The sequence below is a fragment of the Daktulosphaira vitifoliae genome, unplaced genomic scaffold (assembly GCF_025091365.1).
Source record: "Daktulosphaira vitifoliae isolate Bord-2020 unplaced genomic scaffold, ASM2509136v1 Scaffold_1, whole genome shotgun sequence".
NCBI classification, from domain to species: domain Eukaryota; kingdom Metazoa; phylum Arthropoda; class Insecta; order Hemiptera; family Phylloxeridae; genus Daktulosphaira; species Daktulosphaira vitifoliae.
The window spans coordinates 6,809,746-6,836,134 of NW_026099572.1; the positions used below are offsets into that span (position 1 = coordinate 6,809,746).

Below are 26,389 nucleotides of genomic sequence, written 5' to 3' on the forward strand. Positions count from 1 at the left end.
CGGGTAGGGTGAGGTGTTTTATGCGAAAAACATTCGTTTTGGGCCGGTGGACATGGTAGGGTGGTCGATGTGGAGCGAACCGAGCGGTGTAGTGCTCTTCAGCTAATAATATTCCCTTCTGCCCTCCCGAGTGATTGACGGTTCAATGGGCACCGAAAAAATGTACCGGGTAATCCCTTTAAAATCGTGGCCGTAGGCTACGCGATAGTTCTTTTGTAACCCCGAGCACGGCAACAATCGACAACGACCGTTCAAATTAAGAGATGGATCCGCTGGGGGCTCAGAATAACTGGATTAAAATTTGATACATTTCGCCACCAGTCGCCGACGACAAGACCTATCTATAAGTTTCGGGTCTCCTTTCTTCGAGATGTTTTTGTTGAGTTTATTTCAAACAGAATTAATATCGGGCTGCTGTCGGCATTCACATCACAACAATAACGCGTCGCATCCATCGGCAAACACTCGAGGCGACTAATTTGTTTTCTTACACTCTGCAGCCTGTGCACAGGCTCTAGTCCTCCTGTCTCTTGAACCCTCCGCGTTGTCGAATTTACAGTGAACGCACTATATAATATTATACGCTCAGTACTCCCCTTCGAAACGTCGTGGACTGCCGCGGATAGTGTTTTATTCAGGAAAATCTATTAAGATAATTGCCTCTTTCTCAATGGCCGTAATAAAAATCGCTGGAAATCCACACCGACGACATTTGCCCCGAGAGTGTTACTTAGGCCGGATTCAATTATTTTCAATGGGGCCTTTCGAACCGCGCGTACAATGTAACATATGGGCCGTGATTGAAACCATAATACATGCAATACTCGTACGCCGTACAAACGAACTGCACGCGCGTTCAATCCCAGCTCAACGTGTAACTGGAGCCAACACTAAGCTTACTACAAACGACGTATTAACATTAATAATTATTGCATTGGGAGCACAAAACGCAAAAAGCATTGTGTGTGTGCCCGATGACGGCCTTATGTTGTCGCGTAACGCCCAAAAAACGACTTATCACACCGTGGTGTAATAAAGATCTCGTTATGGCGTTTTATGATACGTTTTTCTAGATCAAACGGGCGGCGGATGTCAACGCCGAATAGTTATTTCATTATCATGTCGCCGAATATGTTTTCCCGGGGCGTTCGAAAACGGATAATCCCGACCGACTTACTGGTGCAACGTTTATCGCCATAAAGACTTCTCGATAATGTAATTGACGGCTTAGTGTTGTATGTCTGCGATAATAAGACATTATTGTATAATACGTCAAACGCGCTGGAAGAATTCGCGGTCAACCCGCGTCCACGCCCTTGGCCGTGACCGTGAACACAATGGAAATCCGAGTTATTACGTCTATATATCCGACGGTAATAGCATAATAACACGAGATCCATCCGAGAAAGAAGCTATTGATAAACTGTCCCTTACGGCATCTGGACCCACTCTCGCCCCCAAAAATGTTCCGTACAATAACGTTCGGCAAGTACGGAGACACAGTGCGAGAGAGAAGCATACAGCCCTTGCACAACAACACCTGGTCGCCTTCCTCGAGTCTCCTCAGCCGGTCCATGTACATCTCAGACGTTTGAATAAAAATATTGAAAAAAAAAAAAAACTAAACAGTACCTTGAGGTACGTTTGAACGAATTTGTCAATTACATTGTATTATTATTTCTTGTTCATCGCTCTTAGTGTTGCAACTACCGGCTGGCTCCGGTTTAGAAGAATATCTCCAAAATTTGGTTATTATTATACATGTTTGACGCTATTGTTCGATAAATCATTACTACATTGGTATATAGAGGCGTGATCGTGGCATCACGCCCATTCGAGGGTAAAGTTTTGAAAAATTGTAGTTTTTCTCTAGGCGTGTCTCGACGGGATCTATCTTTCAATGTGTTTTTACAAAAAAAAAAAAAATACATTTGACTGTTTAGGGTAAAACAGGGGTCGTTAGTATTAATTTTAATAACGGCCTGGCTCGCAGAATCATGTTTTTCCCATTCACACAACTTGTGTACATTAGTCGACTACAAAGTAATTATGACTTGTACTTCTCTTGACTTAATTTGGTTCGTGTTAAACGTTTTTCCGAATCATGCTGGTTCCAAATGTTTTTTTTTTTTACACACATTAATTATCAGTAGGGATGTGTTTTATAGTTTCACAATCGTATGTGTTAAGGTCAAATCGTTGGCACCAAACAATTATTAACCTTTATTTTTATTTTTTGGCATTTTAAAAGCGTGGGCAGTTATGACTTACATAAAACAAGAATATATTGTCCATTGTGTGATGTGTTTACTTATTGTGCGGACGTCGATGATAGATACGGACTTACAATGATTTGATGCCCACAAATATTGTGTATACAGAGCTTTCACGTGTCAAACAAAACGATACTCGTGAATAGTAATAAACAGCTCGATATGGTAAGGTTGTGCATACTAGATTATTATTGTTGTGATGATAGCGCAATAACGCATTCGCCTATGTGATATTTTTCAACTATTTTCTCGCACTATTTGGATGTTCGTTGCCTGCCTCTGTCGTTTCTTCATCTGCCATGATGTAATACGTACACATAACGATTATAGCATAATACGCATTCATTATACAGATATACATTAATAATATAATATAGGTTTGTGTGTACGCTACCGCCGCATTCACCGTCTGAGGGAACCGTTTGACAGTAGGGCTTTGATTGTTTCTGGTATCTTATTGTGAAAGACCACTGGTCCGTTGCACCAACGGGTCCATCATCTCCTCATCCGGCCTAGCATAAAGAACTAAAACACTTTTTTTTTTCTCTTTACTCTTAGTCGTCGGCCTATTATGCTTGCTCATTGTTCCATTTACTTTTCGAAAATAATTCATTTCAATATTGCCGGTCAATTATCACCACTGGTGGCCCAGTCTCAATGGCTTGGCGGTGGTTGACACTGCGATTCCGTGGAAAAAACGGATGTCAGTCACTGGGTCGTAGTGCATCTATAATAATTTTATGATTGTAATGCATTCCCAGCGAGTCCGCCCGTGTTACACATACTATTACAACCGTCGTGGTAATCGTATTCACACAATAACTTGAGTACAAATGTAACATTCATCCGGTTAATTTATTAAAAAAATGTTACGTTTATTGCGACAACTTTAAGCGTTTTATGTGTAAAACGACAGGAAGGATTCGGTAATGGAACGGGTTTGATTAGGTGCTTATAAACCGAGCGATTTTGAATGAATTAAAATGACACTATTTTTGTGCGTGAGCGTAACAACAAAACAAAAATGTAATTTTTATTAGAAAAGATATCCACAAGTATGAAACAGCTATTTATTTACTACATCTTTGAACACGTTGGTTTCAAATTGTGTTTTTTTTTGTTGGAGGCAATAACGTGTATTTCCTAAATGTCCTCAAAAAAAAAAAATATATAATAAATTTTTGTGTTCAAAATTCACAAGTGATGGATGGGACCTAAAATTTTGTATATTGATGATATTGCTCACTGTGCGATTTTATTATTTTTAGACATATTTTAAGCGCATTTTATTAGCTGTTTTCTAAATACCTTTTGTAGCGCTATTGTCGGTATAGTATACATCAAATTTTTGATTTTTCTGTCGATGAAACGGTTTGAAAAAATATTTCTTGCTCTGAGTACATACTTGAAATTGTTATGGTTTCAAGAGTGTAGCGCTGAAAGGGATTGCAAAAAAGAAATATACATATACCTTATATTTGTACATGTTAGTGGCCTACATTTTGCAGTGTTTGCAGAAAATTGGTATGTTTACTTAGTAAACAAATTAAAATAATATCATATTATGCTTCGGGGGTAATAAAAGAGGCCCCAAACTCAGGAACCATTTCACGGACCATCTCGCCGGGTGTGTTTGGTGCAAACATTGTTCAGTTTTTATCGGACCTTTTCGTGTGCGACAAACATCAGCTGCCGTATAAAAACATATAGACTGTTCCATTAACGCAGGTATAAAATGAAATATACTGAATAGTGTATTGTTCCTTGTATGTATAATATGTTTTTTACAACCCTTATTTTTACCCAGAAAGGGTAATTCTCAAGAAAAAAAAAGGACAACTACGGTTAGAAAGAAATCTTTTTATATATGTGTATATTTTTTTACACCAAAGTCGTTTTAGTTATAAAAGGGTTTTTTGCGCGTCTTGCTCATTTTTTTTTTTTTCTGATCCGTGTTTTTGTCAGCTGACTGCTCGTTGAAGTTTTGAAAATGTTTTTTTCTATTAGCGGTGACAGGACGTCAGCAATAATGAAAACAAGTTGCAATATTCTCGTCGAATCAAAAAAATCATCTTCTTCCTAAAGAAAAAAAAAAAAGAAATATCTTACATGACATAATATTCTCTAAGTAATAATTTGTGTTTTGAATTTTGTCAATTGTGCGTGTGATTGAACAGCAGAGCATCGTGTAATCTCTGACTTACAAAGGTACGATTTCCTTTCAAAGTTTTTTCTTTTGTTCGCACAGCCAGTTGCTCATTTTTCTCATGGTGAATTAGACTGAAATGTCGCGCTAAAATTTGCTCGACTTTGTTAAGAAAGAAGTAAATAGTTAATATATAATCGTGAATTTTTCATCAGCCATTTTTTACTAGTTGAAATTATTCGTGAAAACACTACAGCGTTGGAATTATGTTTCAGGAAGTAATTTAAAGCGATAATCATTACACTAGTGTGTAGTCTACTATCACGGTAGTGTAGTCGTCCGACTTAAAGTAAACTATACATTATGGTCTGTGGGTGCGGGTGGAACATTTGAATAAAGTCGTGATCCGTTTGCTGGTTTACCGTTGAAACAGATCACGGGAGGCCAATGCGGTAGAGCAAGCAGAAAAACTTCATTGTGAAGTAATACACATTAACGTTGATAAAATATTCATTTGGATCGAATCTAACGTATAAAGTTTAAGTTTCCTCGCTGCTAATGATAATATATAAAAAAAATCAATTCTATTCAAATTCTCGTGTACGTTCTTCTTGCATTGTTATTTCCGCGAGCCAATTCCTTTGGCGAATCACGTTAAAACGTGCGTGCTTAATTTTTAAAACTTTTCTTTCATATTATTGCGTTTTCAATAAATCGTAGATTTATTTTCATCGCCATTATTGGCAGCGGTTCATACTCTGTTATGTACAACCTCGCGGGGATGTGCAACAAAGAAATTCATCTCTGTAATTCGGTATTTTTCTTCCCCTCTTGACGGTTTTTCGTCTTAATACAAATAAACAACCGTAATGCTTATTTACGACTGGTGATATCAACTGGGTATTTTGTCTCGACTGCGACACGGCTTCGATTTCACGGCTCGCGGCCGGATTTCCGCTGATGCACGATTATTACCAGAAGAAAGTGTACGTCGGTAATCTGGCAATAATTACGGGGGAGTACTGAGATTACTACAAGAGGGTTCTCTTTTGCGTCAGACACGGCGCGTCGACGATGACCGATCGGTTTGTCGTCGAGTGAAAGTCCGCGAAGGGGAAAAAAAAACGATTATTATTGCTGACTCACTTGCGGCTCATCCATTATAATGCACATCCAATCGTGTACGACTGGGTAAAAATCGTATCTGTCCATCGGCATCGCAGTTTGACAGCCGTCGGGTCTATTCCCAAAACTAAAAGTACTCCGTGTAGGTATAGAGATAAACACAGCGTATAATATTCAATCTGTCGCCTATTTCGGCCGCAAACTGGTTTTGTACGCAAGCATCTCCTCAAATGGGCTCAGTGAGCCCCCCTCCCCCTCATCAAATAAAGACAATACAAAAATCCGTAACGTCTGTTAATTATTTATCCAATGACAATTTACCTGCTCTTCCTGCAATAGCAGATGTGGTTTACTTGAATTTTTTTTCGCTTCCTCTAATAAGTCGAAACACTGGGGACCTCCCAAGGCAGATTTTTTTCTTTGTAACTGAATCAAAGTACTTTGTTTTTACAGCCGCCACCGATTCGAGTTATTGTGTGCACTAGTGGCGCCAATAAACACCGACAATGCGTTTAAAAATTTTACTCATTCATTGTCGTGATTCGTATGTTTTTTCTTCTTACTCTCACCACTCGAAATATTATGACTCTACAATTTATGGCACTTAAAATTAAGTCTAAAGAAAAAGGTTAATTTAAATTTAGTTTCCGTAATTAAAATAACTGTTACGTTTTATACGATTAAAATTTTTCCTGAACAATAATATTTATTTTAATGTGTACAGTCTGCCATTTAAGTTTAGATACGGTTTTTTATTTTGGAACATTTTAATTAAAAATATTAATTTATGAAGATGAAAGAGGCAATAAATTTGTTAAAGTAATTAACAAGAAAATGAGTCTAATGAAAAACATACATCTACTAAACAAATATTTGTTTAGGCTGATATAAGTTCACTCGGCGAATTCTGCTTATAGACACAGTGTACTATCTTCTTTATGATTTACTGAGCATACAAAATGTTTTTATTCTTGTATGCTACGGAATTGCGAGGAAAACGATTTGTGCGTTGAATGTATATAAAAAAAAACACTATATCTGTATAAAATAAAGGTTTGTTCCTTAAATAGTTAAATAGTGGCTACTTCTAATTCTATGTTGGCTTCGTAGTTTCAGTGGGATATTTTTGCTTAAACGATGATCATTTTCAATTAATAGATGACCTTTAGAATATTCTATTTTATTTTGAAAATTTATAGTGTTGCCATTAAAATTTGTATTAATTTTTTTCGAATAATCATCCTTGAATTTATGCATTATTAAAATTCTATTGGTTATCGACTGTTTTTTATCATATGTAATCATGTTTTTCTCAAATTCTAACGTATGGTTTGTTTTTATAGTCATAATACTTTACAAGTATCTAGTAGAGGTCTTATACAATATAAATCGATAACAGCTCAATAAAACTATAAAATAACATATCTAATTTTTCATGAAAAATAAACAAAACATTTTTTATTTCTATAGGTAGTCTAATTAGAAATACTAACGGATGAGAATGTATTATATTCGAGTGTTTTCTCGATCATTTTTTGAATAGTCACACGTTCGGTGTTAAATGGCTAACAATAAGTCCATTTACTTGTATAGAGACTTATAAGGAAATGTCATTTTCATATCGACGGGGAGGTCTTTTCTTATACCCGAATTGGTCGGAATTCCATTTTTTTCACTACATATACAGTTCACTGTAACGTCCTTTTTGTGTGTCGGGTCAGTTCCATTGTTCAAGCGCAGTTTGGCCGGCAGCAGCTGAGCAGTTTTTACGAGTTCGGCATGCATGGGTCAACAGCAGCAATAACTATCATAGTCGGTAGTTAGTGGATAAAAAACAACAAAACGAGGGCTTCTTCTATAATAATAATAAAATCATCTCCGGATATAACATACGGACAGAGAAAATAATGGAATTTTATAACTTGATGTTTAATTATACGGTTGTGGAGGTGGTCCTATTTGGTATTGTTGTCAGATGTTGTGAAAAAAATTACTCGAGCAATAAATTATTAATTTTTTATTGAAATATTGAAGTATTTTTTGTATAAATTTTTTTTGCCGTCCGAAAAAATACTTGCTGATTTAGTGTGAAATTGGTATGGAACGCGCTTAGATCCTCATCCATTTGTTACAGTCAACTCAGATCAGTTTCACCGATTCATATGTCTTCTCGGTGGGTTCCAGTTAAAAAAGAAACAAGGCAATGACGTTTAGTTTAAATAAAATATATCGCCAAATTGTATCAATCGTGTCTTTTATTTATTAATGTATATAATATTTCATGATTTTTTGTCTTGATGTTTTATTTTACTTTCAAGCGGCCTTTCAGTCGTAATGAAATGACGCGAATTTGTGTAATATTTCATTTGATTTCTATTCGATTTGAACTTTCGTTAATTTGAAAGTCCACGGTCTTATTTCATTTGCGATTTATGCAATTTTACTAAACCGTTCAGAAACATTGTATAATTAATTCGTTTTAACGTGCAAATCACCTGGCAGTGTTTGCATACCAATAGAAAATAATCTAAGAATGAATAAAATAGAGTTCTAAAGAATCTCATAAACATTCTGCTCAATGGATGTGCTTTATTTGAACGTAAACAATTTTTGACGGTCGCGGTCGAGTTGTTCAATTATTTCTCTTACTAAACGCTATATTGGCCTATCTCTAGTGTCTTGACCCACCAAAACGTAGTTTGTCTGACACAGTACTGATTTCTTTTGTAATTATTGATGCGGAAGTGGTTTTCGTTGACTCCAAAGAAGACTTTATTGTTAGTCCGAATTTGTATAGGTTAAGCGATGCTTAAATTTATCGTATTAATATGAGGTAATCATGTTTTTCGAATAATGTATGTCGAAACCGAACAGTGGTTAGTACTTAATAAGGCACTTGACTGAACCTTTTGACTTGCATTTTGGTAGGAATTTACGTTATAAGTTGGTGTTATTTTACGAGCAGAGCACGCGTACAGAATATTTAAATTCTTAGGGCTAATTAACGTGAGCGGATTGTGTAGATACGCAGTTTTAAATTACCTCTTGCGTTCCCTGGTGTAATGTTCAACGGGTATCTGTTGATGTTTTTGCGTACACGGTATTGTTGGTGATAAAAAGATGAACACAAAGGCACACGAGTATAAATTATTTTACATTAATTACGCTTTTCTCACATCTTGCTCTTCTAGCTATATACATATATTTTTTTTATACTTTTTCTACTTATTGGTTTGAATTATTAATATAGACTCAGATCTTCGTAGTCAAGACAACAACAATAATAATCGTCGTCTACGACACGCGTTCTTACAATGCATAAGTAATAACCCACTGCAATAAACCTCCTCTTCCCCCTTCTTTCGTGGTTTCGCCATGCCTACGATAATATATAATGAGTGTATCGGATTTTAATTGAACACCGTCGGTCCCACGCAACTGGCGAGCAGTCTTTATGCACAGCATAACAATGGTTTGGCATCTAATAAAACCCCACAGCATCTGCAGTTGATGCAGTAGATGTCCATCGGTGTGATCGCCACCTTGGCTTCATGGAAAATGGACTGCTTGACCGACTCGGTGATCATCGAACGGACATTGTTCCTAGAGAGGTTGTGTTTACACCGATGATGTCAGATAAATGAGCTAGAAGCCGACACACGTGAACCAATTTAATGAGCCATTAAAAGTTTTATTTTATTTTCAACTTAAAAAATAACTATTAAACGGTGATTAGACGTTAAAAAAACTATCGATTTGCTACTAGAATATAGATTACGGTTGTTTATTTAGAATAAATAATTGTCTATAATTTTATTCCGATCTTCGTCCATACTAGTTGTCCTACCGCATAATAAATGTGTATTTTTAAATGTTTTTATAATATATTTTGTTACCTATGCCTATCGACCGTTCAGCAACATTGTGCCGAACATGTTTAATAATATATACATTGTGAACTGAATTTCTTGTAGGATCATTTTTCAGCTAGCAATTAAAACGCACACAACATAATATTATCTATTGGTTGTTGTTTACGTTGCGTACATACCGTAATTATTAAACGTACATGTATTTGATATTAAATATTATTATAATAAGTGTCTTGGACGCGTATATGTAAATAATTTGAGCCTAAAAAAAAAAGAAAATAATAAATTGGAAAACGGCTTTAATAGCTTCACCCAGATTTTTTTGAGCTACACAAATCATTAGTCACGAATTTAAATTAAAAACCCATTACCAGTAATCAAATATTTAATTTTACCAGACACGTTTGATGTGTGTACTCTGATCGATCTATAAAATGTGTTGTAGACGTTAAGGAATAATAATATATTACGTATCGATTATATCAAGTACACAGCACAATTGACGTTTTGAAAAGAAGAAAAATTATTGTACTCTAAACTTTTCTAAGAGCGTTTTTTTTTTATCGCCGGCAGTATGTGAAATATGTGTTTTTTATTGTTTTCTATTGAAATTGAAACTTTACAATATTGCTGGCGGTATCTCGATAGAAATATAACAAAAATAAATGGGAGAAATAGGCTGGGAGTTTAAATTATGTGCTGCTTACTTTTACAAGAAAGTCCGCTCTGCGCTCACTTTGTAGCATGTGTTTGATAATAATAATACGTTTATTGTTTTCAATTGATTTTTAATCTCACTTCTGTGAGTTATAACCAAAGGCAACGTAACAGTTTCCTTACTCGAGGGGCAAGTGTTGTTGGTTTTATGGGCAACAGTCTTCGGATGATAGCCGGGAGAGGGAATCGCTTTTATTTTGCACGTTATGAACATAGAATTCTTTATTGTACTTCGTACAAAAACGAAAATCGATTACTGTATTGAAATTCAGTAGAGTTTACCAAATAAAAATGTTTATAATACCTTTTGTCTAGAGCTAAGATAATCTAAAAAAGAAGATGAAGTATAGAGTAAAAATTGAAAAACTGAAAGCGTTACCAAGTGAAAACTTTTTGTTGTACGCAGAATAAAATATTTAAAGTTTACCGCTTGGTTGAAGTCGATTCATGCTGTCAATTGATCCGAATTAAGTTTTTGAAACCTATTGACTTCGATTAACATACCACGATTTGGACTATTTTTCCTATGATAACAATTAGTATGCAAATAACACCATCCGAACATTCACAAAAAATAAAATGAAACAATACATAAAAAATAGCGGCCTGAAGCATGTAGCGCCGCCTTGGCTACCGAAATATATTCACACACATTTATACCTTTTACAAACAATACTCGTATAAATCATAATGACTCGGAACCGTCAGTCGTCCGATAAAATGCAAATTGGCTTACAATAGCTTTTTTTAACACACTATTTGTGTTAAAATTAAATCGCTCTCTAGTCGTTGCTATGTAATAAATCTCTCGGTAATCTTACGGTTAACTATAGGAATACTCGTACCTAATAATTATTTTAAATAGAAAAATAACAATTGTTTAATGTAATTAAAACAAGTCGCGTCTTTTTTTATTATTTATTTTTTACACGACGAGAACATTTTTTTTTTTCATAGAAAGACGCTTAAATTAGTTCAAGAAGAGAATTGGTAAATAATTCAGTAACTTTAAATAAAACTTTAATCGCTTAATCGTGTTGTTTTAGAAGTGACAATGTCTTTACTTAGTTAATCAAATATCGAGTAAAGTTACTTATAAATCACATAGACTAGTTGAAAACGTGTTCCGAGTTTTCCCCACTGCCTACTTGTACATATAGTACCTTCTTGTTTTCTTATCTGGCGACAATTATTCTACGAGGGCGGCGGGGTGATCAACTTCTGTGTATTTTTTCATTTAGTTCTTCCCACTTTCATTTCAGTCGTTATTTGCTTTTAATCGACTAGAAAACTACTATCTACTGCGTCTCGTCCGTTGTGTGCAGTTTCTGTTTATCTTTTTATATCCTCCACTTCTAATTATTTTCCTGTATTTCCTTATACTCGTTCAAGTTTTGTCACTGACCACCGTTCGAATATATTATCCCCATGTCATTGTCACATAATCTTCTTTCAGCATTCCTATTGTTACGATTTGTTCTTTAGTAAAAAAGAGTAATTTAAAACAATTACTTAACGTGAATTGTAGGAAAAAAATTACAAAAGTCTTAAGACACTGAATTATTTTATTACTTAGGCAAAGTTATTGCCTTCAATAGACTTGGCACAATTTTTTAATTTTTATTATTAACTTGAAAACAAATTAAATATTCAAGCCGCAATCAATTATTTAATTTCATACACATGTTAAATCAATTGTTTTGTAGTTCCATAGTCTCTTCTGCACTATTATGCGTTTCGTTTTATTCGAGACTGTATTCATGATACCGAGAAATCAATGGTTTAAAAAAAAAAAAACTCTGATTTAGTCAGTAATTTTATACCGACGGAATGTGAATGATCGAATCGGGGATGATAATATGTTGACATGTCACATCCATCACGTGACTCAATGTGGTAGTATGCGATTTTTATGTGTTTAGGAAGCGATTTATGAAAAGTTTTTAGGTGAGTCACTGCGTTATAGGGTTAATCCTTAAGTGCAAATGAGATTTTTAATGGAGAAACTTCATATAGTTATTAATGTTGTCATATTAATTTGTTTCAACTGTCGCTGCTGTCCTTCGCAATACTTGAAAAAGGCGTCATAACATGTTGCCAATATGTTTCGCGGAAATACGCGCGTGACTATCAAAAAAAAAAAATCACATTATGTCTGGGACTCTAATTTCCATAAAATAATCGTCAAAATTAATGTTAATACTAACTTGTTTATAGATAATTCCGACTGATAGACCACCGTCGAACGGTTACCTTTACTTTTATAGCCGTTGCTATGTCAATGTGTACGTTATGAGGCACTAAAATTAAACGGGCCATAATAATCAAGTTTAAATCCCACGCGCATTCACGTATAAAGTATGATATTTTATTGTCATACATGTTATTTTCTCCCCGTTAGACTTGTCCTGAGGGCACGGTATTCCACCGAAAAATTCTCCTTCCTCGCGGACAGAGACGACCAAATTACTGGCTTTCAATTGCTTAGCGTTGCATCAACAACCAAAAACGAAGAATACTCGGGTGTGTCTGTAAAAAAAGCCCTAACCACATTTTTATGTAAAAACCGTTTTACATTCTATCAAACACCAACTCTTCTGCAACGTACGTCGTCACTCTTCCAGACGCGGGTCCGCAACGATAACATACAAAAACCTTTCCCTCGGGATCTCCTCTGTGCCGAACTGCCAAGGGATGACTGGCAAATGTGTTGGCTCGTGACGGACGTGCGTATATTTCGGTAGAAATAACAATTACAACAATCGGTATCGGGTGTACTATTATGACTATAGTTTTTTTCATGTAATTTGTGTAGAAGGAGGACATAGCTCGTTAAAATCTTCGCTGTCTGTTACCTGTATTAAAAATAATATTATTTAATTTAGACGGCGGCACTAAACATAAAAAAAAAAATGAATACGTTCACAGTCCCGCCCCGGACGGAGTCTACAGGGGTACACGTTTATTCGTAATTGTTACACCTCATTAGGCACATTTTCTCCCCGAATCAGAAATTTGACGGCGGTTTCCCACACACGCTCAAAAAATGACACAATGACACACACGTTTTTATTCAAAACGTTCGGTTGGTTTGGATTATGACGGCATGTATGGTTTGCGGTTAAATAACAAAAACATACAAATTTCAGGAAATCCACAATACGGGTGCGTTTCCGATGATTAATCCTAATACCGACCTCCCCTCTCTGATTTATGTATAACGATTGACAATAAACGCCTCCCATTCGATTCAAGTTAAAATCATCGGTTCGTTTTTTTTTCAATTCGATGATCGTTATAATCGGTAGCATTCTGGTAAATTTTATAATTTCGTTTTTCGTGAGCTCTAATAGGCTTATAATATGAAAACATCTGAAACGAGTCGTATGACATATTCTATGGGATAGGAGCGAAATAATTGGATCCGTCATCCGATTCGTGGTTTATCGATTTACTGGTTCTGATCAGGTGCTATATTACAATTATACCTCAAACGTGACCACGTTGACCACAGTAACAGTCGTATGGTATCTGTATATTGTGGTCGGTGATAGAGACTTTGACGATGGGTATGTAAGTAGCCTAATCGTATTCTAATGAATCAGAAACATCAATATAGTTCAATGAGACTTCGTTTTTTCCTCTGTGGTATTTTCAACTATGTTCCAAGGATAATTATCAATACTTCATGGATGGGTACTGGTAATTATACACCTGATACTGTTTTGTTTTAAAGATGAGTAAGAAGAATTGCAGGAACTCGCCATAGTTCTGTTGAGATTCAATTAATTCCCATGTAGTTTTTTAAGCTTTTATTATAATACGAGGAAAAAAAGAATAGAGAAATTAGCAATGAGACGGATATTATTATTAGACGCATCGTTATTTGAAATACTAACCTATTTATATAATGAATTTTATTGAACGATTGTTCTATAATAATATAGCTCTACTTAAATTAGAATATTTATAATGACTACTTATTACGTTATACTGTACTATCTGAAACTCTGTGGGTTCCTCCGGGCCGTCATAACATCATTACGTGAATAGTTAGATATTAACACCGTATATTAACGTACTGTTAATTTTTTTATTTTTATGTAATGTAATTACCATAAAAGGATAATAGATTATATAGATGTGGTGCAAGTTTTACATACGCAATAATTATAAGGTTGCACTGAGTTTTGTAATAAATTTTGTTTTCATAAATTTTTTTGGTGCCTACAGGGAGCATATCTTCTAACTGAAGAACTTACCGTAGCTTTCTCTTCAACTCCCTATTGTTCAAAACAATACATAAAGTGAATAAACTAGAATTGAATTGTTACTGATATTAATTAAAATATAAAATAAACAATAGATACATAGCTAATAAACGTTGACTAAACAGGAAATGATTTTGAATGACGAAGATGATTTTGATTTTTTGGCTACATTTTTTTAATAGTCATTAATATGTGCTGTGCATACTAGTGATTATAATATAGAATATGGAGAGTAGAGTTAATTATAGTAATCGTTTGTAGTCGGATTTCGTTTTTGTGATAGTTAAAAATAGTTAAATTTGGATTAAAGACTATTGCTATTTATTTCGAATTCAGTTAATTGTTGTCTGAATAGTTTATTTTATGTTTGTATTAGTTACATAAAGATTTCTTTTTCAATTGTGTTCTAGTTTTAATACGTGTAAATATTTTATAAGTGAAAATATCAATTAAATCTGTAAGAATTTAACAAACGCATCTAAGATCAATTTTATTATGAATAGGTGGAATTTACTGTACTTAAAAAGAAAACTCAATCAATGTCTAGGTAAAAAATTACATTTGATTTTTAATAGAATTTTTGTGCTTGTGTACATGTTATTACTGTAGCACCAACATTAATTTATAGGGTCAGTTTAGTTGAAAACCCATTTACTCAGCAAAGAAATATAATGATTATGAGATAAAATATGAATATTGATATTATGCTTTCTCTCCGAATCAATTACTAATATTAACCTTTTTAAAAGTGGATCGACGTTAAGTGCGGTGGCGCGCCTATTTCGGAAGAAGTTATATACACCGTAATAAACTCTAATTCAATATTTATTGAATAAAACTATCCCATGACTAGTTATTCATTTACCCGTCTATTAAAAAATATTTAATCGTTCTCAAGTTTTATACTTTCCTTAGTCCATTATTGAGAGTCCATTTTTCAAAAACTATCGACAACTATTCCGTTTCCTAACTCATACATTATTTTGTATTATTTTATGTTTAATTTCAAGTGTTAATTAGAATGTAGTAAAGTATAAAATTTTTGTTCGATAAATCATAGGAATGTTTGTTGTTGTTTATTTCTAATGGTCATTGATATATTGAGGACAATAACAATTCTTATAAGAGTTTTTGTTTTTAAAAACTATATGCTATTAAATATTGATTTTGTTTTTATTTTTTACAGTCTTTATATACAGGGTGTTCAGTAATAATTATTCAATTATAGTTTTTAAAACAACTGAAAAGCAATTTTTTTCTTCGTCAAGTGTGATAATAAGGTTTCCAATATTTTTTTGCATACTTTAAATGAGAATATGTTAAAATAAACGATTAAAATACCTATTTTCGTTTAATTATTCATGTAATGTTTTGGAAACATGGAATATTTTCACTCTGAATATATTTCTACTGGTTAAAAACATTATTTCATTATGGGTATTTTTATTCTAGTAACTTATCGATACGGTTTTATGTAGAATAAAATCGTTTTTTAGCAATGAGAAATCGGAAATGTGCTTCTATATCATTTCGTGGCAAATGAAAACATTAATCTGCAAAAACCCTTGCTTGTTATGAAGATGTATTTGTTTAACCCAGCAATGCATTTTGTACAAATTATGTATGTAAATAGTCGGATAAAATGCGCCTATAGTAATTTGATATGATACTGAAAAATATAGGTAAACATTATTCTTGTATACCTACCCTAGATTGTTATTTTATTTACTCTGCGTTTTAGCGTCCCTACTAAGCAAATTTACATAATATCATGTCGTTAATGATAAAAAACAGTATATTTTTTGTGCGATGATATTAAATCTCGAAAATGATCGACTATTACCATTACAGTGATGTATTGGAGCTACTAGAATAAAAGCAAGCTGTTATTATGAACCTTTTCTATTACATTATGTAGATTATTATGTACACCTTTTTATGAAGCTCGCACTTTTATTCGCCGTTTTTTTTTTACTTACGTGATTTTTAAAACAGTCTTTTTTTTCCGCCATTGTTTCCAACCAATAAGCTGTCAACTGAATACTTAATAGACTTGGGGTGATTGTTTTGTCAATTTTCAAAATAGAAATTTAATAATGTCGCGTTTTATATAAATACCAGTAGACAATAGTAAACGCCAATTGTTTATACACAAAGGAATATTTTGATCGATAGTATTAAAATCAAATAATGATGTTGCTTTACTTTAATATTTTTTTAGTCAGAGCGCCAATGAACCCGATTATATCAACAATTAGGGATGATATGTATATATATAACTACATTCACTAATACTCGCTACGGTTAAATGGATACAAATTGAGTATTCAACACATTCTGTTCATAAACATTTCAATCTTTCGTCTGCTCATTCTGACCATCGCATTACCTATAAGTTAAACGTCTGCTTTATAATTATCTGTGTAACCATTATGTGAACCCATACCTACCTCCACCACAAAGCCGCTTTTTACACGGCGTTTTGAACTACCCTTTCAAACTACCGTTGGTCCAGAAATCTTGTTGATGGATCGGTTGAAGATACTTAAAAAAAAAAAAATTTGTTTAATACATATGTCTATATAAACTCGTATTCTGTGTTGTCTAAAGTGTCGACAGCATTCATTTGTTCAGGCTGAATACAAATTATCATTATATTGTATTATAATTACTGGTGCGAGCTGAGCAAGTGGGCGAAAGACAAAAAAATAAATTGGAAACATTAACCCTAATAATGATTTGTTTTATTTTACAAAGTAATATTTATAATAATTGTGATAATTATCGATGAGGCTATGCACAGTTAAATGTAAATTAAGAGGTAAAAAATCTTAAATGGCTATGACTTTAATACAAAAACTACATACTCTAAATATTTGTTGATATTTGAAACTTTACAACATTATTAACTTGTTGTATTCTTCAACATGTGCATTGTAGTTAATTTAGTGGTTGTCTTAGTATGCTACCGGTTTTAATCTGCGACATTTTCAATTGAAATTGTCGTACACTAATGCGTTTTCTTCATCTTTACATTACCAGCAACTGACAATTTGTTTCAGACAGCTTAATTATATTTGTGTTTTTTTATTCGATAAACGCTAGGGAACATGTACCTCTGTGTTTCCAGATGCGTCGTCGTGCTAATCATTCTCTCTGCAATTTCTGAAAATAAAACAAATATTCTCCTTTTTTTTTAATCTTCCGACCAGCTGACCTCGAGAAAAAACCTTTTTACAAAATGCTGAATTCTTTGATTTCTGTATAATAGGTAAGCTTAACTGCTTAACGATGTGTGAATAGTGTAAAGAATTGCGTACATGTGTTTTATCACTTCAGACTGCATTTATTTTGTGTGATTAATTTTTTTAATTACTATTTGATAACGGTAAATAACGCAACTACGAATCAAATAACGTTATCACATCAAATCATAAACTATACGTTGTAAATCAGGTTTTCAAAAGAATAAAAAAATATTACTGGAGACATAAAATGAAAAATAAAAATAAATAGAAATATACTTTTTAGTATTTTACTGAAAGGAATTCGTAGGATTGAAAACGATTTAGGAAACTATGTTAGTAACTAAAAAAATTAGTTATAAGACAATTATCCTTAAAGATATTAAACAAAATAACTCAATTAAAAAGTTCTGCTACAGCTCTGATATTTTACAAATGATTGATTTCCCATCTAATTGAATTTTATTTTACGTACAGCGGCGGCTGTCTCACGGAAATTCGCTAATTGGATTATTATAAAAGTTGCGAACTATAGTGGTTATATATTCGTGTTATTTACTTATACTTAATATAAATACTCACGCTGTTTCTGAAATTATTATATTGGTGAAAAACTAATCAATTTATTATTTGATGTTTACCTCCTGAATTTGAAACTTCTGTAGAAATAAATTCTTACTCGCTTTTTTATGCTATTAATATTAGCTAATCAACTGTTTTTGAAATCTATATGCCATTTTTTTAAATCTTATTTGTTTTATAATTTTCCTTGACTTACCGTTTACATTTTTTAAAATACTTTTATGTTGAATTATTTAATTAAAAATACTGCTTACACGCCATTAATAATTATCGTGATGTCTACCTATCTAATGGTATCCTTGAAGCATGAAGACTAGTTTGATTTTAATCACTATACTCACAATAAGTAGCATTGTTCAGTGATTGCACGTAGAAGTATAAAGTAAAAAAAAAAAAAATAAATAAATCTCCATCTTAGACGTAGATATGATCTCTATTTTGCCTTTATAATGAAATTGCTATTCCGATGACGGCAACAAAAAGACGTCCCGTGTATATCTTCAAAAGAATAATAAAAAGAAGGTGATGGTTGAACAGTTTTTTATTTCCTATTAATTTCTTATACATTTAGAACATTTATGATTTTAGCGAAAAAGAAAACTATAGTTATTGTGGCGAATTAAGTTTTTTAGACACGTATCGTGACTCCATTAAGCACTCGGTGATGCCTAAAGGTTAGGATTTTATCATTTGTGCAGATATAACTTTTAACTCAGACGTGCCAGAGCTTTATTAAATATCATTGAACGAGACGTGATCGGCATAGATATGACGGTCGAGTCTATTACAAGTCACGATATATTTATTTGGGGAAAGGATGGGAACACGTGAAAAAATGAAGGCTAAATTATAGCGTTTTCTACGGTTGCAGCAGGCAATCATTCCAAGCGTGGTCAGTGATTCCGTACACGCATCCAACCGAACATGTAAAAATTGTATTATTTATTATATCGAAATGTTTAGAATTTTATTTATATACGAATTAAACGGAGTTCGCGTCGTGGGGGTGAGCGTATTAAATTTTTTCGACGCAAGTGTGCGTTTCGTTGGTAAAAACGTGAAATGGAATAGTTATACCTAACACAACAAATATTATAATAGCGCACGAGTGTAGGGCACGATGCATTCAACTATTTAGATCCCTTTTGTGTACATGGGGTGCGCCTCTTCATGTTACTATCAGTCCGATGAGTTTCATTGTAAGAACAACTCTAATTGAATCCAAACAATCGTTTTATGTACGCATGATTGGCCGACATCAGTCAGATGAAAGTTTTATTATTATTACTTGTTATTACAAAAAGAGAAAAAAGAACAGTGTAACGTCTGTTGCAGTTGTTAAAACATTATACAATATTGTCCTTTTGTTCAAAACTTTTACAATCGAAATAATGTTATCGACCCCTCGCTGATAATTTAAAAGGCCCGTAGGCTTTAATACGAAAGGCCCGTTACCTTTGAGCGCTCAGTTAAGCCGTAGAAAAATATATTATTTCCTAATGTTTGTTTTTTAGTCGTGACGTGTATGCACCTAATACTTGTACACTTATCCTGAGAAATAGCTATTAAAGTCTGAGTACATATGTTTGAGTTAAGCATATGCTATTATGTCTTATAACTTTTTTACGATGCAGTCAAATCACTATGTAATCATAGAGGTGTCTTCACGATTTTTCTCGCAACGAGGTAAAAAACGAAATCCCATTGGACAATGTCCATATAATTCAGTGTAAACAAAAAGACGTATAAGTGACGACCCGTTCACGGTTCAAATTACACCGGAGATGTCTATTTGTAATGATTTAATGAGTTTCAATCCGACTGCAGTAGACTCGTGCAACAGTGCTGTTTTAACTAGTACTATACACAGCTACTTGATAAATTAATGGTAAAAGCGCAGGGCAAATTATATGTCATATTTTCTAACAACTGTAATTTTGTGTACTGTTTTCCGAGTATTTCGCGTGAATCACAGTCATTGAGGTTGTACTTTTATTTGTTTTTTCCTTACTTTTTCTCGTTGGAAATATTCACTGAGCACATTGTGGGTACCTATAATTTAGTAGATAAAACATGTTGTATTTTTTCAACACCTAATTTTCTAAAGATCTTTATTTCATTTAATTAGTCCGTATGTATTTTTAAAATTATACATTACCTCGTTGCTCGGGTAAATTTTCTAATACAAAAATAATAGCAAGTAGAAGGAGAGAAAAAATAATGACGTGTTGTCTAAATTTGAAACTCTATGCTGTGAGTGAGCCATTATATCAATTAATTGTTTGAGAATAGTTAAAGGTGATTAAAAATCCAATTAGAATATTAGAATATTAAAATAATTTATTAATTTTATGTGCAAATCGTTTCGAGTTAAAAAAAAGTAATTTACACTTCAAAGTCGCACGAGATTATCAAAAAAAAAAAAAGAAAAAATGGAATCTTATTCTAAAAGAAATTTTCTTTGTAAAACTTTTTTCCATTAATATCTGTACAAACTTTTTTTTCTATGTAGAATAATAATTATTTTGCGTCAATTGATAAAATATTTAAGATTTGTTTCTTTTTATAAGTTTAAAAGAGTTTGGGGTCTTGAAACAGAATGTTATTTAGTTGAAACGACAGACCAATAAATGTCTGGCGTCCTTTGGGTTCCTATTGAATATGCCGAACTGACGCCGAGTTGCCCAAAGCCGCTTTCAATTTGAAAATATAGCAATTTGGTATATTTGTATAAAAAATAATAAAGTGTAATAACAGGGTACGTGTTAGTTTTGCAGCAGACGCTTTAATATGATTGCGATAATGTTGGTCAAACTCGTGTATATCAATAAAATTGCAGGTAGTAAATAAAGAAATCTATACACAACGTACAAGTGCAACACGCCCCATAATTAGCCTGAGGATGTGGCCCAAAACCATCGGCGGGAACAAAGGACTAATATGCCGGAAGACTTGATTAATTTTCGTCAAACTATATTATATTGGCGATTTTTTTTTAATGAAAAAATAAATAAAACAGGCTAATCAAATTTTGTTCGCCATAATAATCATGCGATCTCTGTACATACATGTTAATATGTAAATACTCATAGTCTTGACATCGCATCTATAATCAAACAAGTTAATTATCTATTGTAACACTATTGATGAATCGTAATTTTTTCTGCCCAATTATTCTATTGATTATTTTAAATAATATAGATTCTTTTTTTTTTGGAAGCTTGATTTGATAATGATCACCTTAAAACAAACGCTTGTGTAAATAAATTATATGTGTTCAGATTATCATTATGGTTTTTTTTCATCTTTTGTTTTAATTTATTTTGACAGGTATTATATTACATCCTTGAGGAGTTCGATTAAATATGTTTTTTTGCTTTTGTTGCTCTTTTTTTATTTAATACACTCATTGGTGACTGATTACTGCCAAGTTATTTTCGAAGCCATTCAGTATTTTAGGATATACATTTTTTACTTTCAAAAACAATTATTTTTTGAGGCGTTAAAAAAGAAAATGCGTTCGCGTTATAGCTTTAACATATTACTGGAATCACCGTATTCGACTAAATACATTAATCTCGAGGATAATTTTTTATTCATTAACGGGTGGTCATATTTATCACAGCAGTTGGTGTGACTTGCCTAACCGTCGAACTTNTCATATTTATCACAGCAGTCACACCGACTTGCCTAACCGTCGAACTTGTGTTCCTGAAAAGTGAAGTGTTTTCTCTAACGAGTCACAATAAATAAACGTCATATTTACTAAAGTTATTTATTGATATAATTAAAAAAGTCATATAAAAGCGCAGTTTTATCTAATAATATCATACTAAAATTATGTTTATGTAATATAATTAAGCACGCATTAATTTATATATGTTGTAAGTAAGTTGAAAACAGATTTAAATATTTTCACTGACAAAGTGTACCTCACTATATTATTTATAATTTGAGCGATTCAAATATTTTTCATTAGTTCAATCATATCAGAGTTAATATTATTCTTTAGTTATTTAGAAATTATTCTATTTAAAACAAGCTGTGTGTCTTTAATATAGTACTGGTTAATATTCTAAGTACGCTTGTAATTTTGGCTACTGAGATTTTCAAAATTGATACCTGCGTTATTATGATTTAAATAAAAAATGAGACACGTGTTCTGTGGTTAAAATTACTGGTCTATACTTCCGTTTCCTTCAGTTTTCAAAGATTATTGCTGCTGTCCATAGTGTTATTTTAAGGGATTTGAATATTAACCCTTCTCTCCTGTAAAACCATTCACTTTACTTAAGTCGTGAAAAACTGTATAAATTATATGATTTTATACAGTAAGCATTACCTTTTCAGACAAATATCTCGTACAATAACGTTACCTGGAAATATTGATTGAAACGCTGTGTAGAAAATAACTACATTTTGGGTATTGTCCCTTGGCTACTCTTTCTGGACACGTCCAATTTTATTATGCGTTTAGCCTTGACGAGACTAATCTTGTTGCTATCATTATTGAGTGGTTAATGTCGTGAATATAAAAACGTCGCATGTACTTAAAAAAAGGATTTGACATACTGATATCCGGGTCTTGGATCATGTAGTTTAAGGCATTTTTAACCATGTGTTCGCGTTCACCTTGCGAATCCCTGCGGGAAGCTTAATCGTTTATTTTTGGTTCCGTAAAAATCGCCGCGGGGCCTTTTATATTACACAATAAGTACAAGATGTAAATTATTTTCAAATCGTTCGACATCTGTCCGGGCGCGTCTTCTTTATTGTATTTTTTTCTTGGCCTTTCCTTAAACTCTTTCACCCCCAATTCGTCGACACACGTACGCGCATAATGGAGGGTTAGGTCTATATTATTTTCCGTACACAATAATGTGCGGTATCTTATTACCAATCCCGTGACGGAGTTACGTTTGGCCCTGTTGTGGTCGCACCAAGACGGAGGATCTATAAACGGCCTCGGTCCGAGGTCACAACCCCTAGAAAGACGGTGGCAGTCCAAGGCCGACCGTCGTAACCGATTTTTGGTCGTTCGACTCAGGACCTAATGGTGCGTGTTCAAAAAATAACAGCTCCTGCTGAGCTGATTGCAGACGATCGGTTCGTAAGATTTTGAGCATTTCAATGGTAAATTACACATGATATTATTGTCAAAATGTTTCCAGGTCCACTGTGCCACACGTTGATGCTTCCCAAGTAGCTAAAAACTGTAACATAATAACACTATGGCTGTATTAGTTGGGTTGGACTAGTTCAAAAACACAATACAAACGATACGATGGGACTGGGTAGTAACATATTTAGCTGCAGTATACTGAGGAAGAGTGTGACAGTTTTGATAATAAACGTGTTGTTATGATGTTTCCTAATGATCCTAATTCAGTTAGGAACGAGTATACTTTCAACCTTGTTGGATTCGGAGAAATGATCATTAACCAGTAGCCTGCTGATTTTTTCCAACTCTAAGCATTATCCTCTATAATGACGAAACACGTCTCGCAGTTCTTTTTATTTAACTATATGTATTTACTGAAGAATTTTGCTTACCATATATGAATTCACTGAATTTTCAATAACCGAGCCGAATATCATTATAGTTTTGTCGATGATACTTTGATAATATCATAGACGTAAGTGTTCTATTTATTTTTATTCGATAAAAATCATTGTTGGCGTGACAAAAAAAATTACTGTCCGTGATGTGAGTTGGGTTGAAATTTATTCTGCTCGGTGTTTAAAGTCTATTATATACACTTTGTATTATTATGGTATTCTTTTCTCGACTACTTGAAGCACTCAGTCGTCACCGACGCCGTTACCGTTGTACGCCTTGTGAATTCCTGAAACACTCTTCAGATAAACATCTCGGTCGCATTTTCCTCCGCACGGTCTTCAAAAAAACTAGATTGGGTCCCTCCGATTTCTTGAAGTGGGTAAACAGTAGCAGCCCAAAATCCCCATGAACACAGTGAAGTTGTGCCGCTTTAACACCGTGCTCATAAACAACTCAGGCGCCAAGTGGGAGGTCTTACAGTCTGCACTCACTCCTACGTCTGATACGTTAGTGGTGTCGTACGTGCAACTCGTTAGAGGTAGCATTTTGTTGTTTTTTATTCTATTCAAGTGTGTGTTTTTAATAATCACACGCACACATTTTTTCACATACAGTCAATTAACCAACCCTTTTAGGCCAATGACTTTGGCCCAATCTCCTTTACAATAACCAAAAATTAATAAAGTGGTGTGATGTTCGTAATCTCGGTGGGTATACAATATTTTTAAGACTTCGAATTAAAACATTTTCATCGCTTATTCTGGTGCACATGGACCAAAACGTTGGGTTTAACTTTTTACACGGCCAATCAATAATAGTTAATTTTCTTGTCATCATTTTACTACTATGTTAAACATAAGACGCATAAATGTTTTTGAACGTTGAATTTTTCAATGTTTTTTGCTTGAAAATTCTCAAATGAGTTTTGATTTTTTTACTATAGAATTTATAATATTAAAATTAATACGAGTTTTATGAATATTCTGCAGATGAATATCTTCACATCATGAACATTGCAAATTTATTATTATTATGCTTATGGTCATATAAAGGTATCTGCAGCTAATCTTAGCGTTACTCGAATCTCCATGTCAACTAATGTTATCTTATGCTTCATATCTTTGCTACGATCGCACCGTAGGATTACTTCTAAATAGACGCGAAATAAAAAACTTCTTGCTGGTAATATGACACCGCACAGCATATTTGAGTAATAGTATTAAAATGGGTTTTATTATATTCTGTTCTTCGTAACCGAGATTATTCATTTAACTCTACTTTCGGATCGTATTTAAGCAAAATTAAAAAATTCGCCCGTTAACGAAGCACTTTATTTTTAGTACTTTTTTGTTTGTACTGGGATAACAATTTGTACAGTTTCAAATGTGTTTATTTGTTTTAGAATTAATTATAATTCGGTATCATATTTTTCTTGAAAGACGGCTAATATTACAAAACAATTTATATTCATGTCAGTTAATTTTTATTGAGATATTATACAAAAATGTTTTCGTTTGAATTCTTGTTAAGTGCAAGTGTTTATTTATGTTTACATAGATTTTTACTTTGTAAAACATCGGGGAAATGTATTATTATTTATTAATAAAAAGTTTATTTTTATCATACAAATCATAACCAGTGTTGGAGAATAAACTAGACAATTATGTAGATTTTTCATCTATATAAAATTTATATTATCTTTTATCTTAGACAGATGACTTTATAAATGGTTTTATAAACGTCACATAAGATAGATTTTTTGTTATCAAGATAACAAATACACAGATATTTTATTAATCTACGAGTAAAGAGATATTCAGCAGCAGCACTTAGACATTAATAATATTTTCTAATGACTATTTTGTCATATTTTGTATATTCTTACATAAAACAATTATGACAGAAATATCAAACAAAAGTGTGTGTGTCGTATAGAAATATATTCACACATGTATAATAATAATTTAATTTTTAAAATATAATTTTAATTAATATTCCTGTCATTTTTTGATACAGCAGAAATACATCATGGGCTTTTCGTATAATAAGCCCATATTTCTATATGTATTATTGCTATAATAGCTTGGTTATTGTGTCTATGCTATTTATACACAGAATAGTTAATCATTAATAGTAGTATTTCTAACATTACATGATAAGAAAACGGATGTTCTTAATTTTTTATTTTATCAACCTGTTATGAAATACTTTTAGCAAACAGTCTATAACGAATAGTGTATAGCTTATTCTAAAATGACATAACTTTGATTTGGAATGTAACTTCATTTAACATATAGTAAATATTTAAACGGTATAACTCAATTATTTTACGGTATAACTAATGTGTATAGTTGTAATGATGATATTTATTTTTTTTAAATAACAGGAGGAAAAAATAATTTTTAATGTATACAGGTTAATACCAGTGCATTGGTATTAAAGTAATTCTTTTGGATTAGTATTAGTACTTTTAAATAAATTCTCAAAAAAAAAAAAAAAAATTGCATAATATACATACAGATAGTGATATTGTAACGATATATTTAAAAAAGTAAAAACTGGAGTGAGTGTTAAGTTAAAGAAAAAATTGTATCAAGA

At 32.9% G+C, this 26,389-nt stretch overlaps 1 protein-coding gene across 1 annotated transcript in view; it reads left to right on the top strand.

The window, feature by feature from the left end:
• LOC126910446 (lysine-specific histone demethylase 1A-like) overlaps positions 1 to 26,389 on the top strand; it is a 357,992-nt gene that overhangs the window by 270,649 nt on the left and 60,954 nt on the right. The gene's annotated exons all lie outside the window — the stretch shown is intronic.